This window comes from Mustela nigripes, chromosome 4 (genome assembly GCF_022355385.1).
Source record: "Mustela nigripes isolate SB6536 chromosome 4, MUSNIG.SB6536, whole genome shotgun sequence".
Classification (NCBI taxonomy): Eukaryota; Metazoa; Chordata; class Mammalia; order Carnivora; family Mustelidae; genus Mustela; species Mustela nigripes.
In genome coordinates, this window is record NC_081560.1 from 22,381,493 (window position 1) to 22,397,869 (window position 16,377).

Genomic DNA, 16,377 nt, shown 5'->3' on the forward strand with positions numbered 1-16,377 from the left:
AGCATGGGTCGTCTATTAAACTGGGTTTTAAAGACCTTACCCATATTCAGTAATGCTCTAGAAATTTATTGTGTTCACTATCACGATTCCTGTCAAAACAATACACATGCACATTACATACACACACACTCAGAAAATGCCTTTTATCTCTTAATTGCCAAATCCAGTTTTCATCCCAATGAGCTCTCCCTAGGATTTCATGTTGCTAAAATTTCCTGTTAAAATTTCCTTAACCCCTCCTTAGCTTCTTCGAACCCATACTATTTATCTTATCTCTTTAGCCATTCTTTTTCAACTTCCCTCATAGGCCCCTCTTCCTCCATTTGACCTTCAGATGTAGATGCTTGACAAGGTTGCCCTTCGCCTTCTCCTCAATCCTGATATTATAGTCTTTTGCAGTTTCTGTATAACATTATGCTAATGAATACAAATCTCTTAACTGATCCCTGCTTCCCCTTCTGCTCCAGCCCAAATCTGTCAATAGGGAGATACTTGAGGGATCTTGACTCCCACATCTAGAATCATACCCTATCACCTTCTTTCTCAAATTCTGTTCTTCCAATACATCCCCTATCTTAACTAAAGGCATCATTACTCATTAATGAAATATAATCTCTGAACTCCCCCATTCTCTTCCCAATCGGCATAACCTCATCAGCTTCATTTTCCACTACTGCTCAAACACAGCAAAATCCACTTGCTATTCCTCAGACTATCAATTCCCTTCCTCTAACCGCTTCTCCATCAGAGGAAACCGTTACTCACCATTCCAAATCCTACTTAAAGATCTCCTACAGTCTTCCCTAACCTCACTTATTCTCCCACATCACTCACTTCCTGCCTCTATAATTCCACATCAATCTTTATTTTACTTCTCAACAAGCTGTATCATAGTCCAGCCCTTATCTTTCTCCTTTAGTAGACAAGGCCTGTGGTTTAGTTGTTACTGTAGTACTTAACACACGCCTGGACTATAGTTATGTCTTTGATCAATGACTGGTGAATGAATGGCAAAACTCCAAAGTAAGGACAGAGTTAATTAAGGTTATTATCTGTCTGAAGGGTGTACCTTATCCCCTTTTGAACATAAAACAAAAATTGAGTCCCCTAGTCCCTCATTCCCTATTTCTAGTCCAATGCTTAGTTTTAAGCAATGTTTCATGGGGACATTTCCTCACTTCCTCTTGTTCTTTGCAGGGTTAGCTGCCAGCCTAACCACATTAGCATTCAGGAGCAGCAACAAAACAGTCTCTCCAAGTTCTAAAAAGCAAAGACTTTAAAATTACCAATAGTAATACAAGTTGCTTTTGAAAAATAGTCTTAACGTTTATGCATACAAACTTCATTCTTCATAATTCTGAAAAAGGCTTGGCCTAGTTTACCCAACAGGCACCATTTAAGAGTTATTAAGAAGGGCACCTGGTGGCTCAGTGGGTTAAAGCCTCTGCCTTCAGCTCAGGTCATGGTCTCAGAGTCCTAGGATGGAGACCCACATCCGGGGTCTCCGTGAGGAACCTGCTTCCTCCTCTCTCTCCCTGCCTGCCTCTCTACTTGTGATCTCTGTCTGTCAAATAAATAAATAAAAATCTTAAAAAAAAAAAAGTTATTAAGAAAATGTCCATTTAAACCATCAGCCAAAATTTTCACATTTATAACTATAGGAATCAGCATACATGAATAAATCTAAATACTATGCTTGTATACTAAGTACACTATAAACAGCAGTCTCAATCACCAGATGACCCACACATTAAGTAGTTCTTTTAGCTTCCTTTAAAAATACAGGCCCAAAGGGGCACCTGGCCAGCTCAGTCTGTTAAGCGTTTGACTCTTGGCTCAGGTCATGATCTCAGGGGGTCATGATATCAAGCCCTGAGTCAGGCTCTGTGCTCAGCTTGCAGTAGTATGCTTGGGATTCTCTCTCCCTCTGCCCGTCCCTAGCTTTGCTAGCTCACTCTCTCAAAGAAGTGTATCAATCTTAAAACAACAACAACAACAACAACAAACCCAAATTCCAAGTCCCAATCTATAAAACTAGAATCTTTTATCAGAATCAGTTACTTTTTCCCTTCTTCCCCCCACCAACTTTCCCAAAACATACTCACACACACTCACACACATCCACACACACCTCTCTAAACAAACCTGGTTTCTTCAAGAAATTATCTGATGGCTCAGTAACAGTTTGATAAAGCAGGTTACAAGGTCTAGGATTCTGGAGGAGATCCCATATGGTACAATTATCTTCTAAGAGACTACTTTTGGTGACAGAATATAGATTTGTCTCAAGGGATCACAAATGTGGTAGGCTTGCCTTATTTGCCTCCTAGTTTTTTTTTTTTTTTTCTTTCAAGAATATACTAAAAGCTCTCTTTAAACGTGTATTTGACTTTTCAGTTCATATAAATGTTCACATTTCAGGCACACAGACATGGTGAAAAGGCAAAAAACAAAACAAAACAAAACAAAAAAACGACCATATGATAAAATGTGTTTGAAGCTTCAATAACTAAACTGCACTGAGTGGGATCATAAACTCATTAGCCTAATTCTGAACTGCACTTCAGAAAAGATATATATTCCAAGGCATATATAATCCACTTATTTTTCTTGAGCAGTCAAAAGTTCTTCTCATTTTCCAAGTTTATACATATTACATCAAAATAGCTTCAGACAAAGCAGTCTTGTTGCTTCAAGATTAAAAGTTTCCAATAGCTCAATGTGGTTGTAATCTTCTGGAAACACCTGAAATTGATTTGTCTCACCTCCTTTTACTATTGCTCTTCCAGGCCACTCACCTTAGAATATTGATGGATAAAAGTTCTTACTGAAAAGCCCAAAAAGTGAATAACCCACCCCCTAGCTAATAAGAAAAGAACTGTGATATACAATGCACAAAAATTACCATGTATCCAGAGTCTCAAAACAAAACAAAACCAATGATTGGACTTGGTCTAAATAAAATGTTTCTAAAATAAGCTTAACAAGTAGGTTTCTTTTTCATTGCAGTTTTACTAAACATTTATGGAAAATTGTATTTGGATAAGCTCAAGCTGAAAATACTAGTTAGCTCTCAAAGAAAACATGAAAGAACAAAGAAATTTTTCTAAAACATTTTTTTACAAAAGAGTGGCATTTAAGACTGATTTTCCAAATACAATACACACGCGTAATTTTATAATTAATTCGCATCACACAAAGTCACACACATTTAAATTCAAATATCACATTTCCTAGACTAATTACAACCCCAGAGAGGGTGCACTGAAATTGAGGTTAGAGTAGACACTTCCGAGACTCAACAACCCAGAGTTCCCGCTTTACACTCCAATTTTTCAGTGGCACTAAGTGGATGAACAAGCCCACTGCAGCACAAAGCATTGGGGTTGCCTAAAGAGATCTAACAGAAGCTGAACATATGCAATAACTTCCTGTTCTCCAGAGGACTGGAGGGTGTGTTTCTAAAGGCTGACAATTCATAGCCCTTCCAAAAACCAAAAGTATGTCTTTTCAAATACTTGTGAAAAAAATTTTAATTCCAAAAATTAACTGTTCATCATTACTACTCCCCCAAAATTTACTGAATGCCTTACTATATATAAGATGTATAAAAAATTTAATCCCAGACCATAAGCAGTTTAAATTCCCCTTAAAAAAGTCACCCATTTGGGATTACTTCACATAAAATACTTCTTGAAGACAACCCAGGGGTCTTCTTGAACTCACAGTATACAGGCAATGCAAAATTCAGGTATTTAAATCACAGGGAGTCTGTCTTCCACTCCCTAAAAGAATTAGAAATGGATGTATACTTGTGATTTAATAATAAGAAACCTACAATTTGGGGTTCCATCAATACATGAATTGGGAGGGAAACTTGAAATCCTTTCTTTAATCCCTTTTAGATGTGGACAAGGGCTCTCATTATCTGCTACTCTTCGAGTTTCTTCCTAAATCCAGGAGCTAAGTTTCCTCAAACCTGAAATCTATTTTCATGAAAACTCCTGGCTTGAGGATGATTTTTTTCTTTCTTTCTTTGCTTTCCTTTTCTTTCTCAGCTAAATGAGAATATGACCACTGACTACTAACCAAAAAGTCATTTTCTCTCATATATGTTGAGTGTGAGATTGGGGGAGGGGAAAGGCACATAGCATGAAATCCAAGGATTTCAAAAAAGGATGTGCCAGAAGAGGGTAAGCAGTACTTATTAACCTGATTGCTTTATTTTTGTCTTTGTCATGGATTCAGTTGAAAGTCACATCTAATGCCTGACAGAATTAAAAAAAAAAAAAAATCCCTTGACACAAACAATTTTGAACACCCAAGAGTAAGTATTACATGAGATAATTGTTTCCTCTTCTGCTCATAAAATAAGGAAATTGCACTCATGCACAGATTCTAGTCATATTTTCACTACCTTATGAGATAACACAACAAGAACATTTAAACACAAATCTGGATACTAGTACTGAATTTTAAAAACAAAACAAAAAAACTCCAGCATCTCCAAGGCTCCCCTCTCATCCTTCCTTGAGTGAGGAACCCAATAACTTACTGTTCAAAGTCAAAGTAAAAGGAATTTTTTTAAAAGGCTGGGCATGAAATAGGAAAAGGATCACGGTGAGCACACATGATGCCCTGGGAAAAAAAGGCGAGATGGCGCATACCCATTCTCCTGCGAGCACTGTCCAAGCTGACAGGTTCACTCACACTGCCTTCACCTTAAGTTTCCCAAGCCACGGTCTCTACACACTTAAGAAAACATGAATTTTGCTCTGACCACAAAAAGAATCAAGCACAACTGACACCAGCTCTGAAGTAAGCAATTAATATATTCTAATGTTTAAGAAAGGTTGGAGATAGGCAACAGCTCCTCCAACTGGCTGGAGATTACCATTTGAAGCCCTAAAAATATTAAGATTTTTAAACAACTCCCAAGTTCTGATGGGCACTGTCAGATGCACTATATAAACTTTGGGACCAGCAGCAACGACACAACAGGTGAGAAAGGCGGTGGACATCACTGCACAGTGAGGTGGACAACATGCAGAGGCAAACCCTTGAGCTCCCCGAAAGGCTGGGGATGTGAAATAATACCCATGCATAAGGCCATCCAGAGCCCCTGTCTTTACAGTGGCAACAGTTTGGTTCCTTCCGAGGGTCGCGCCACTCCCCCTTCTCCTCACCCAGGGGACCACCACCCCAGGCACAGGAAGAACCGAGGCCCCTCCACCGGCAGCATCTCAGCTGAGGAAGAAAACACAATGTCGCTCCTTATTTCTGCGTACAAAAGGACTTTGCGCCCTCCTCCTCGAACTGCCGCCGCTGCCGCCCGGGGCCGCCTCCTAACTTGCAAGAAGGTGGGCAACGCGCCATATTCCAGCGTCCCCCAGTCTACCTGGGTAACAAGCCCACGCCACCCCGGCGGGAGGGAAGCTTCGGCGGCCGCCTGAAGAGCCAGCCTCCTCTCCTGCAGGAGACAGCGGCTCCCGCACCCCGGCCCGGCCCGGCCCGCCGCGCCGCCCGCGGACCAGACCGGGGAAGGGCCGAGGAGGCGAGCGGGGAACCGCGGCTCCGGTCCCGCGCAGCCCGCCCACCTCCCGCTCCCGGGCCCGGCGCGCTCTCCCGGACCTCCCGCTCCCGAGCCCGCGGGAAGGCCAGGCCCGGGCCCCGGGTTCTACCGTGGCGACGAGGCCGCGGCCCCCAGAGCCTCAGGCGGCGGGGGAGGCCGGAACCCTGGGGCTCTCGGGAGGGCAGCGCCTCCCTCCCGAGCCCGCCAGGACGCCTGGGGCCTACTGCGGCCTGCGCATCCTCGGGGTGGCGGTTTGACTGGGCCGGGCCGGGGCCCCCCGCCCGAGGCGGGCCGAATCCGGCGGGGGCCCAGGCCCGGAGCCGGGGGCGGCAGGGTGCAGGCTACGGGGCGGGCCGGCCGGCCGGCGGGCGGGCGGCGTGTTGCGGCTGCGCCGGGGCTGAAATAGCTGGAGATTGCGCGGTAGGGCACTCACCTCAGAGCGGCTGCGCTACCGTGGGCCTGCGCCGTGGAGACTGCGACCGCGCCGGCTCCTCGCAGCCTCCTGCCACCAGCGGCAATGGCGAGCGCTGCCGCCTCTGCCGCCGCCGCCGCCGCCGAGGAGGGGGAGGGGAGGGAGAGGGGGCACGCACGCGACGCACGGGCTCAGCTTCCCCGCCCGGCGGCCGCCATGATGGGGAGGTCGGCGCTGCTTCAGCCGCGCGGGCCCGGAGGGGGCTTCGGGCGAGCATCCCTCCCGGCCCCCGCGGCCTCCTGGAGCCCACATTTAGCTTGTAAGGGTTGGATGGGGCCGGAACCATGAAGGCAACTGGATTAGTCAAGTGTGGACTCTCGGGAGAGTGGCGCAGGCAGCCCAAGATGGTTGCTAATCTGGAAATAGTAACATTTCTCGCCCCCCAACCCCGAGAATTATATCACCTCCTGAGTAAGCCTCGACAGTTGGGAACGGGCTTCCCCGCATTTCCCTCAGCTTTGACGGCGCATCTTCACCCTTTCTTTGGAACGACCTTTGTTTCCCGATTTCAAACCCTGCCCAGGTATTTAAAAGCAAAATTTTCTGCGCAAAACAGCACATTAATTTATCCGCTCGTTCATTCGTTTGGCAAACATTTCTAGACGGTCCCTTTTGTGCCACTTTTGTTCTGGGCACGCTGGAGATGCACTTGTTAGACGAAGTCCTTGCTCTCAATTAGCTTGTACGTTCTATGCGGGGAGTCAGAAGCAATAGGGACCTCCAAGCAGGTGCCTGAGAAGTAAAGAGGAGTGGGTAGCGGAAAAACAATCTAATGTTAGAGACATCCGAGAGGTATTTTAGTTCTTAGTTTTTAAAAGTGTGATCAGGAAACTACGTGCATCAGAATCACTAGGGCTGATTACTTAAATGCTGGGCCCCAATTGGTTGTCGCCACAACCTTGGCTTGTTAGCCCAGGAAACTGCATTTTTAACAGCCCCCCTACTCACACTTTGTCCTGGCAATTCTCATGAACACCATAATTTAAGAACCATTGCGTCAGAATGCACGGTTGGTTCAGGCTACCAAACCATCTCTAATCAAGATGCTGCAAAAGACTTCATGGTCTCCCAGCCACCAGAATTGCCCTGTCCAATCTGTTCTCCGCCCTATAGCGTGAGTGGTCTTTCAAAAAAGAAAATCATGTCATTTCCCTGGTTAACAGGCTTAATAAGATCCCATTGCATGTAAGTTAGAGCCCCAAATTCTTTGAGTTGGCTTCGGGGTCGTTGGTGACCTCACCCCTGCTGCCATTTTGCCCTCATCGGCCATGGACTTCTCCCTCAGGCTGCAGCCAAATCAGGAAGCTCTCAAGTCATACATGGTGGGAGGTTCTCCTACCTCATAATTTTTGAAAGGGCTGCTTTCTTTGCATAGAACGTTCTTCTCCACTCTACAGCTTCTGGTCACCTGCCACTTCTTAAGGTGTCAACGTTAATGCCTTTTCCTCCAGGCAGCATTCTCGAATCCCCTCAGATTGACTGCTTTCGCTCTTTAATCCTCATACCCAGTCTTTATCATCTGTGCTTACTGAGCACTCACAATGTTTCAGGCCCTATTTTAAGTCCTTTACACACATCATCTCCTTTCTCATGTAGTTGTCAAGGAAGAGTCCATGACGCAGGTATACTGTTATTATTACCTCATTTCGCACGTAGAGAAAACAGGGGCATGTTGAGGTGGAGCCCAAACCCAGACAGTAAGAGGTCTGAAAGCCATCAGCTTGACCTCAGAGTTGTGCCTCTAACCATTATCAGCATTTTCACATTGCAGGTTGGTCCCCACCGAGGAAGCATAAAATGAACGTAGTGGGTCATGACCAACATTTCATAAAAGAAGTAGAAAATAGCATCAGACTTAGTAAGGCTCTTGTTTCGTGAAGCTTTTATTTGGGATATATAAATGTATGTCCCTGGGTTTGCATATTTGTTCTGAATCATGATATAAAACACATTTCTTACTGGATTATGGATGCAAAAAGTTTGAAAGTATTGCTTTACTCTTTCTCCACAGCACTTCTCAGACCACGAATCGTCCACAAACCAGAAGCTGCAGGCGGGCAGGGATTTCTTCTTGTTCGTGATAATATGCCAGCATCTCATGCAATGCCTGGTTCACAGTAGACCTTCAATAAGCATATAATGAGAGATTTCTGTGTCTACTCTCCTCAGACATGCAAGTTATTTTCTTAAGACAAATGAGCCTGTGAACCCCAGTTGCTCTGTCTGAAAGGCTCTTCATATAATAACCAAAGATTCTAGAATCAGTCTCAGGAAAAAGGCAGAAAAATCTAGCCCAAGAGATTAAAAGAACTAGATTCCAACAAAGTGACAGTGATCAGCTTCAGCACAAGAAAGCCAGAAACTGTAGATAGGATAATGTCAGAAGACAACTCTATAAGGTAAGCTGTGGGTAGTAGTTGCATTAAGAAAGAAGGGATGACTTGGGGTGCCTGGCTGGCTTGGTCCGTGGAGCGTGTGGCTCCTGGTCTCAGGATTGTGAGTTCAAGCCCTGCCTAGAGAAGAAAGGAAAGGAAAGAAAAGAGGAGAAAAGAAAAGAAAAGGAAGAGGGTGGAGAAAGAAAAGGAATAAGAAGGGAGGAAGGGAGGGAAAAGAAGGAAGAAGGGAAGGAGGGAAGGAAGGAAGGAAAGAACAAACAGGGAGGGAGGAAGGAAGGGAGAAAGGAAGAGAGAGAGAGAGAGAAGGAAAAGAAGGAAGGAAGGAAGGAAGGAAGGGCAGACTGACTTAAAATGACTTAATCTTGGTGCCCAGAATGAGGATGAAAAGAAGCCTAGACCTTTGAGAAAATATTGGGGGTTCATCAGCCCTGGCAATGCAGTAGATTTCCAAGTTGGCTTTGACTTCAATAAGCTGCTGGTCATTTGGGGGCACCTGGATGGCTCAGCCTTCAGCTCCGGTCATGATCTCAGGTCCTTGGGATCGAACCCCGCGTGGGGCTCCCCACTCAGCGGGGCATCTGCTTGTCCCTCTCCCTCTGCCCTTCACCCCCACTCGTGCTCTTGCTCTTAAAAAAAAAAAAAAAAAAAAAAAAAGAAGCTGCTGGTCTTTTGACTGGCTGGTTATACTGTGTGCTAAGAACCAAATGAGTGGTCCTACAGATAATAAATATTCCCAGGTAATCAGAATTGAAGTTATGTGGCAAATTTCAGAGAGATGTACCTTGATTTGGCCTCAAAGGCTGGGCAAGATTCTTATGGGCATAGAGCAGAAAGGTGAAGACACTTTAACTGGATGGATTGTTGTGGGAGACGGAGCGGTAGGTGGAGGTGGGAGGCCTCCCAAGTGTTTTTAGTAAGTAAAGCAGTGAGGTAGGTCTCTGTTGGAGCAGCCAACATTCAGGCCTGTCCGCGCTGGTTTGCTCACTTGACAGGAGCTGATTTGTGGGGAGGCTTTTAGCTATCGAAGCTAGTCTTCTAGTGTTGACTGTGTCCCTTGCGGTGGAGTGCGGGGGACAGCAGGGGAGGAGATGAAGAAATATGGCTGAAGCAACAGTTTTCACAGGAACCTTCCAGGACCCATGTGTAAGAGCCCCAAGAGAGTTCAAAGCACCAGCCTCCTCATTTCTGCTTTGGAATGTGTGCAGCCCCAGCCCTATAAGGATTAATGGGAACCTGGAACTTTGTAAACAGTACAAGGGAGTTTTGCCTCTTTGGGAGCAGTGAGGGCTGGCCCCGGGTGGGGGGGGAGGGATTGCCAGAGAATGCTGGCCCCCACAGCCTCACCCTCATGCTCTCATTGTACCATTGGTTTTGGAGTCATACTCCAAGTTCAAAGCCTGGCCATACTACTTCCTACCTATGAGACCTTGACAAGTCACTCAACATTTTTAGCCTCTGCTTCTCTGCCCAAGATGTGGAGGTTAAGAGATAATATAAGGTCTCAGAGCAGAGCCTGGGCCCAGGAAGCTCACAATAAGCACTGGATATTATTAGCACTTCCCAGCTACCATTAATCATGCAGATTGCTTGGTACAAAATACAGGTACAATAGATGTTGGCTGTTGTGGTGGTGATGATGGTGAATAAGTATTTGTGAGCACAGGTAAATATCCCTGGGGACTCCCCCCAAAGCTAGGGAGAGGATTCAAGGGATGCCAAAGCAAGGGATTTGTGTACAGGAGCAGTGTGTTACAAGGTTAGAAATGTCAGGGTGAGTTTTTTTATGCCTGAGGGTGGTTTGGGGGGAAAAGGATGGAAGATATTGTTCACTGCTACTTTATTTAAATTAATATTTCTGTATTAAGGTACCAACTTTTAGGGTGTCTGGGTGGCTCAGTCGGTTGAGTGTGTGACTCTTGATTTCAGTGTGGGTCATGATCTCAGGGTCATAAGATCAAGCCCTGTGTCAGGCTCCGCGCTCAATGTGGAGCCTGCTTGAGACTCTCTGTCCTCCTTCTGCCCCTCCTGCTTGTGCTCTCTCTCTCTCAAATAAATAATCTTAAAAAAAAAAAAAGTAACAACTTTTAAAATCTATTTTTCTTTGAGCCTTTAAGCCGATTTCATCTATTTCAAAATCTGGGAAATTCTAACAGTCATTTTCAAAGGACCGTCTTCTCCCTGAACCTAGAGTCTGTCGATAACCCCCTATCATGTGTATTTCCTGCTTCACACTGTTTCCCGAGTGTCCGTCCTGCCCATGAGAATTTGAACTGTGACCAGGAGCTCCTGCCATATGGACACTGCAAGTTCAGTAAGTTAAAGCCCGGCTTCATTATCTTCTCTCCAAGCTGCTCCTCCGGTGGTCCCTGTCTCAATAAACAGTGTCTTTTGGATATAACATCTTAGAATCCTTTTCATATAATTTCTCAGGTCAATTCCACACATATTTATTGGGCAACTCTCTATATCCAATGCCAGAGATCTGGGGATACCGTGGGGAACATGGGCTTTATCCTTGAGAAAAGGCTGATTAACGCTCCTTCAACTCAAATAGAATACACTACACTTCTTTATATAACGCCTTCACTCATGTTATGTTGTTAAATAACTGCTAAACATTTTAAACTGCACTTACATGCATAATGTATTTACTTTGCCTTTTAAACTCTGTATTTAAATGCCTGATCTAACAAACAGAATGTCCTCATATAAATAATAACAACAACAACAATAATTAACTTATTGAGCATTCGCTAAAAGTCAGGTACTATTGAAAGCTCCTATATGAACTCATTGATTCCTTCCCAGCAATGTTATGAAATAGGTACTATAATTATACCTATTTTATACACAAGAAAGCTCAGACGCAAGAAGTTTAAGTTACTCCTAGTCAGATATCTGGCAAACCTAATATATTTAAAATCTAATAAGTTTTAAAACCTAATATATTCAACTCTAAATATAGTGAATGTCAAACTCTCTCTCTTTTTTCTTAAAGATTTTATTTATTTATTTGAGAGAGAAAGAGGGAACAAGCATGAGCGGGGCACGTTGGGTGGGGGGCAGAGGCAGAGGGAAAAGCAAACTCCCCGCTGAGCAGGAAGCCCAAAGTGGAGCTCAATCCCAAGACTCTGGGATCATGACCCGAGCCAAAGGCAGACACTTAACCAACTGAGCTGCCCAGGTGCCCCCCAAACTCTATCCCTCTTTTTTTTTAAAGTAGGCTCCATGCCCAGTGTGGGGTTTGAACTCTGGACCCTGAGATTGAGAGTCACGTGCTCTACCACCTGTGCCAGTCAGGAACCCCCAAAGTCTCTTTCTTTCTTTTTTTTTTTTTTTTTAAAGATTTTATTTATTTATCTGACAGACAGAGATCACAAGTAGGCAGAGAGGCAGGCAGAGAGAGAGGAAAGGAAGCAGGCTCCCTGCTGGGCAGAGAGCCCAATGTGGGGCTCGATCCCAGGACCCTGGGATCACGACCTGAGCCAAAGGCAGAGGCATTAACCCACTGAGCCCCCAAAGTCTCTTTCAATACCATTTTCAAACTAATAAAAATCTCTAATACAAGTCTGAAATCAATTACTGAATTATATATTTTATATTATAATCACAAGTTTAATTTATCAGATTCTCTAATAAATTATCTACATTTTACAAACACTGAAAACACCAAATTAAACAGAATATTATTACAGTTAAGATAAAAATACAAGTTTTGTGGTTTTATTCCATCATACTCATATTTAATTCTGAACATTTTTAGGATTAAATATTATTTATCATCCCCGGCCATTGAGGTCACTGCCTCAAGCCCCTTGAGCTTTCCTCTGTAGGAGAATAGGGATTCCCATCTCAGCCGGCTGAGATTGCTTTTTGGCCAAGATGTATCAGAGGGATTCTTCTGCCACCACTGCAAACACGTTAAGTCCTTTAAGTCCCTTCAATTTAATGCATGCCAACAAAGTTCGCCTAGACCTTACCCCACCCCACGGATTAGATTCCCCTGGATGCCTAATCTAGTTCTTTCTGCACCTGTTGATTAGGTTATGAGGTAGATAAAATTCTGGTAACCATCAAGTTCCTTCTTCTCTTGATTGGATCCAAGGGGTCTCTTTATTGGATGACTACATTGATTACATTTGGCATCCGTTTCCTATTCTTGCCGTCTGCCATAATCCTAAAGTCATTCCTAATAATGGCGGGGGGTGGGGGATGGTGGGCCAGGCTGTAGAGGATCCTCATGGCCTTCTTAGGAATTGGTTCTTAATTCGGGGCAACAGTTGGCTTTTGACAATTTTGAGTAAGACACTTAAAAGGTCAGAATAGTGTAGATTCGCCAGGAATCCAAATACGAATTGAGTCACTGATTCCTGGAAGGCACTCAAAGCTTGCCACTGCTTCACTCTTTTTAAGGTGGAGTCAGGATGGTGAGCAAGAAATTTCACCCAACCCCAAACTCATACCCATATCCACAAAGGAAAAACTTGCTGAAACTAGAGAATATGGCTTAAAGTACATTTTCTAGGGGTAGAGGCTTTAAAAGGTAGGAGGTTCAGGATGGGTAGATGTGGTCTCCCTTCCACTATCAACATATCCTGAGTGATAACAGGGCTCTTCTTACCCCTACTTGGAGGCACCCAAGCCAGCATCTTCTCTTTTCTCCTTCTAGGAAGTCTCTAGGACCTGGGGCTACAGCCCCACCCAGATGGCTTGGACAGCCCTAGCCTTTGGGCAGATTTGTCTTTCTGTCCAATTTCTTTGATGAGGGTGGCTTTTTGTGCCACTAGGAAGTAAAATTCTAAGACTCGTGTTTGGGCATCAAGTGGGGGGAATAGACAGAGATGAACAGAGTCCAGCCTGTCTTTCCTGACTTCTGCATTATGGTTTGAGGCCAAATACAGAGCTAATAATAAAGTTCTCTTTTGCCTCATTGTGTCATTGTTCCCTTTCCTTGTATTTCCCCCACTGACCTCTCAGGAAGGGGAAATGGCTGGCCAAGACAGAATTTAGGCATTCCCAGATCTCCGACCAGATATCTTCTCCATAGTGTCTTAATAACAGTCCTTGGAAGATATTCTGAACTCCCCAACAGACCAAAATTAGGCTGGAAATGTTTAAAAGAAATGAAAAGAAAAACCAACGGGGGAAATAAAGGAAACTTCTACACTACTTGGTAACTAATGAAATACTGAGGGACTAGGAGGGAAAAGGTCAGAGGTAAGTCCAAGGTATTAAGAACTAAACGACAAAAAGATGGTGGTGTGGTTGACAGTCATTTGAAGAGAGAGCCAGTTTAGATGGAAAGAGGATGTGTTTGGTTTCAGACAGATTGAGTGGCAACTGGGAAGCCATATGCTTTGAGAGATTGCTCTGGGCACAGGCACCAGCTGGGAATGGAGTGGAGGTGGGAAAGGCTGAGGCAGAGCAACCAGGCACGGATGCAAACTGGTGGCATTGAAGGGAGGGAAGGATTTGAGAGACATCGGGAAGAAAGATTCATCAGGGCTTGGAGACTGATTAGATCTTGAGGGTGATGGAGCAAGTGAGTTGTCCAATAACTCCCTAATACTTACCTAATAGCTTTAGACAGTTGCTCTTTTTAAATATCACTCACTCATTTATTTATTCAACAAATAGCTTGTAACAGTCACCTTTGGGTGTGACTTGGTAACTCATGAGATTCCCCTTCTCTGGAAAATGCCTCCATTCACAGAAATGACCATCAGAAGTCACTCCTGTACTTCCAAACCCTCACTACCAGCACCTGCCCCCCCCTGCCCCATGCCGTCAAAGCTGAATGCACTTGACCCAAGCTATGCCAAGTGTATTCTCTGTCCTGGGAATTTAGTATGTTTGGCTAAGAGACACAGACTGGTATCATGCTGGAGCTGAGTCACGTTAATGGCGGAGTTAGAGAAAAGATCCATGAACAACACTGAGGTCTGCAAGGCTGCACTATCCTTCTAGTGCCTTCTGGCCACAGATGATTCATCTGGAAATAGGTACCTGACTCAGGTTGGCTAATCACATCCTTTCCTGGAGATTTTGAAATTTGAATTGAGATCTCTCTCTCTCTTTCTCTCTCTCTAACTTTACAACTTTTTAAACTTTGGAAGCTGTAAGCAGAAGCCATTCTCCACCAAATGAACTAGGGAACATAAACAGTCCATCAGTACTGAGAGAAGGAGACATAAGAGAGAATTTCCCAGGGTCCCCACAGTGCTCTATTCCCTACTTCTCTTCCTGGTTTTCACAGGTTCCCTGCTGATGGGTTTCCCAAGTTCCTGAATATTCTCCTAGTAAATTGCCTTTTTTTGCTTAAAGGACTTTGAGTTGAAATTTCTGATGGGTAGACGCTCCCAACCTAAAGAGTTCTAGTAACAATATATCTGTGTGTATGAGGCTCTAGGCAAGACAGCACAGATCCGCTATGGAGCAGGCTTGGTTCTGTACTCAAGTTGGTTAGAGCAGTGGGGAGAAGAGAAATTCTGTTATCAAGAGCTACGATCCAGGTAAGAAGAGAAAATTCACTAGAGACATTCGATGTTAGGGCCCAAAACTGCTAACAGCAGGGCTGGACTAGAACAAGGCAAGCCAGGAAACCCTGTGAGTGCAGGCTTGGCACTTCCACAAGCCGGGGAGAGCATGCCTCCTTAAATTTTGCCCCTTAGGCACCTTTCTCAGCTCATCCCTCTTCCAGCCCTGGCTAATAGTGAGGGACAGGAGGACTTCATAGGAAAGTTAGTACCTGAGCTGGACCTTGGGGAGGAAGGAGCTGGACTTGGTGGCAAGGTCTTACAACTCAAGGTAAAGTTAACATTATCAAGAATACTCCCGTGAGAACACAAAAGGATTACTCTAGAATCATCAGACTCTCAAGTATGACTTAAGTATCCAGAACATGAAGAAGGAGGGCACACTAAGAAAAAAGGAGGGAACACAGAGTGAGACTCTGCCGGCAACAAGAAAGCAGTGGGGACTGTTAAACTGGGAAGTGACATAATCAGAGCAGTACTTAAGAAGATTAATTGAACAGAATGGCCTGAACTAAAAAGGAAGGGCTAACTAAGAGCAAAAACAGTCAGAGGCTATTGTGTTAATCCAGGCAGAGAGGTGAAAGTCTAAACAAATTGGCACTGGAAACAGAGAGACTGTAGGAAAAATAATAGACGTTAATATAATTTGGCAATTGATTGGGTGTTGGAGACGAGGGAAGAGAGGAATTCGAAATACTACTAAACTCTGCGCAGCTATAACAAAGGATGAAAAGGCATGTGATGAAATAATGTCCAAAATATATACATGAAAAATGCAAGTAGAGCTGTGTATACTGTATGCTATTTGTATTTTTCTTTTATTTTGCCTGGGTTTTGTTGTTGTTGCTGTTGAGGTATAATTGACCTATATCATTATATTAGTTTTAGGTATATAGTGTAATGATTCGATATTTGTATACATTGTGAAATGGTCACCACAATAAGTCTAGTTACAATCTGTTACCATACAAAAGTTAAAAACAATTATTTTCTTCTGAGGAGAACTTTTAAGATTTACTTTCTTAGCAACTTTCAAATATGCATCACAGTGTTATTGACTATAATTACCATGCTGTAAATTACATCCCCATCACTTATTTGTTTTATAACAAATAAGGGGCAACTGGGTGGCTCAGTGGGTTAAAGCCTCTGCCTTCAGCTCAGGTCATGATCCCAGGGTCCTGGGATCGAGCCCCACATCGGGCTCTCTGCACAGCGGGGAGCCTGCTTTTTCCTCTCTCTCTCTGTGTCAAATGAATAAACAAAATCTAAAAAAAAAAAAAAAGAAGAATGGATAAAAAGGAGTACTGGAGAGATTGTGGTAGCTAGAAAGAGCTAAAGTTAAAGTAGACTGAGGGAGCATTGAATATATTTTTAGGCTTCTGGAGAGGAACCAGTAGA

The 16,377-nt window shown here is 44.1% G+C and overlaps 1 protein-coding gene across 9 annotated transcripts in view; it reads right to left on the reverse strand.

The window, feature by feature from the left end:
* The window catches only part of NRF1 (nuclear respiratory factor 1), a 151,396-nt gene extending 145,268 nt beyond the window's left edge, over positions 1-6,128 (reverse strand). For 7 of the 9 annotated variants that reach the window (XR_009403752.1, XR_009403753.1, XM_059396412.1 and 4 more), the window contains exon 1: positions 6,006-6,128. The gene's annotated coding sequence lies outside the window, so the exon portion shown is untranslated. Of the gene's footprint in view, positions 1-5,097; positions 5,338-5,398; positions 5,472-6,005 lie in introns of those variants that run through there. The other 2 variants (XM_059396414.1, XM_059396413.1) reach the window with 2 other exon arrangements.
* Between the last annotated feature and the right edge of the window lie 10,249 nt (positions 6,129-16,377).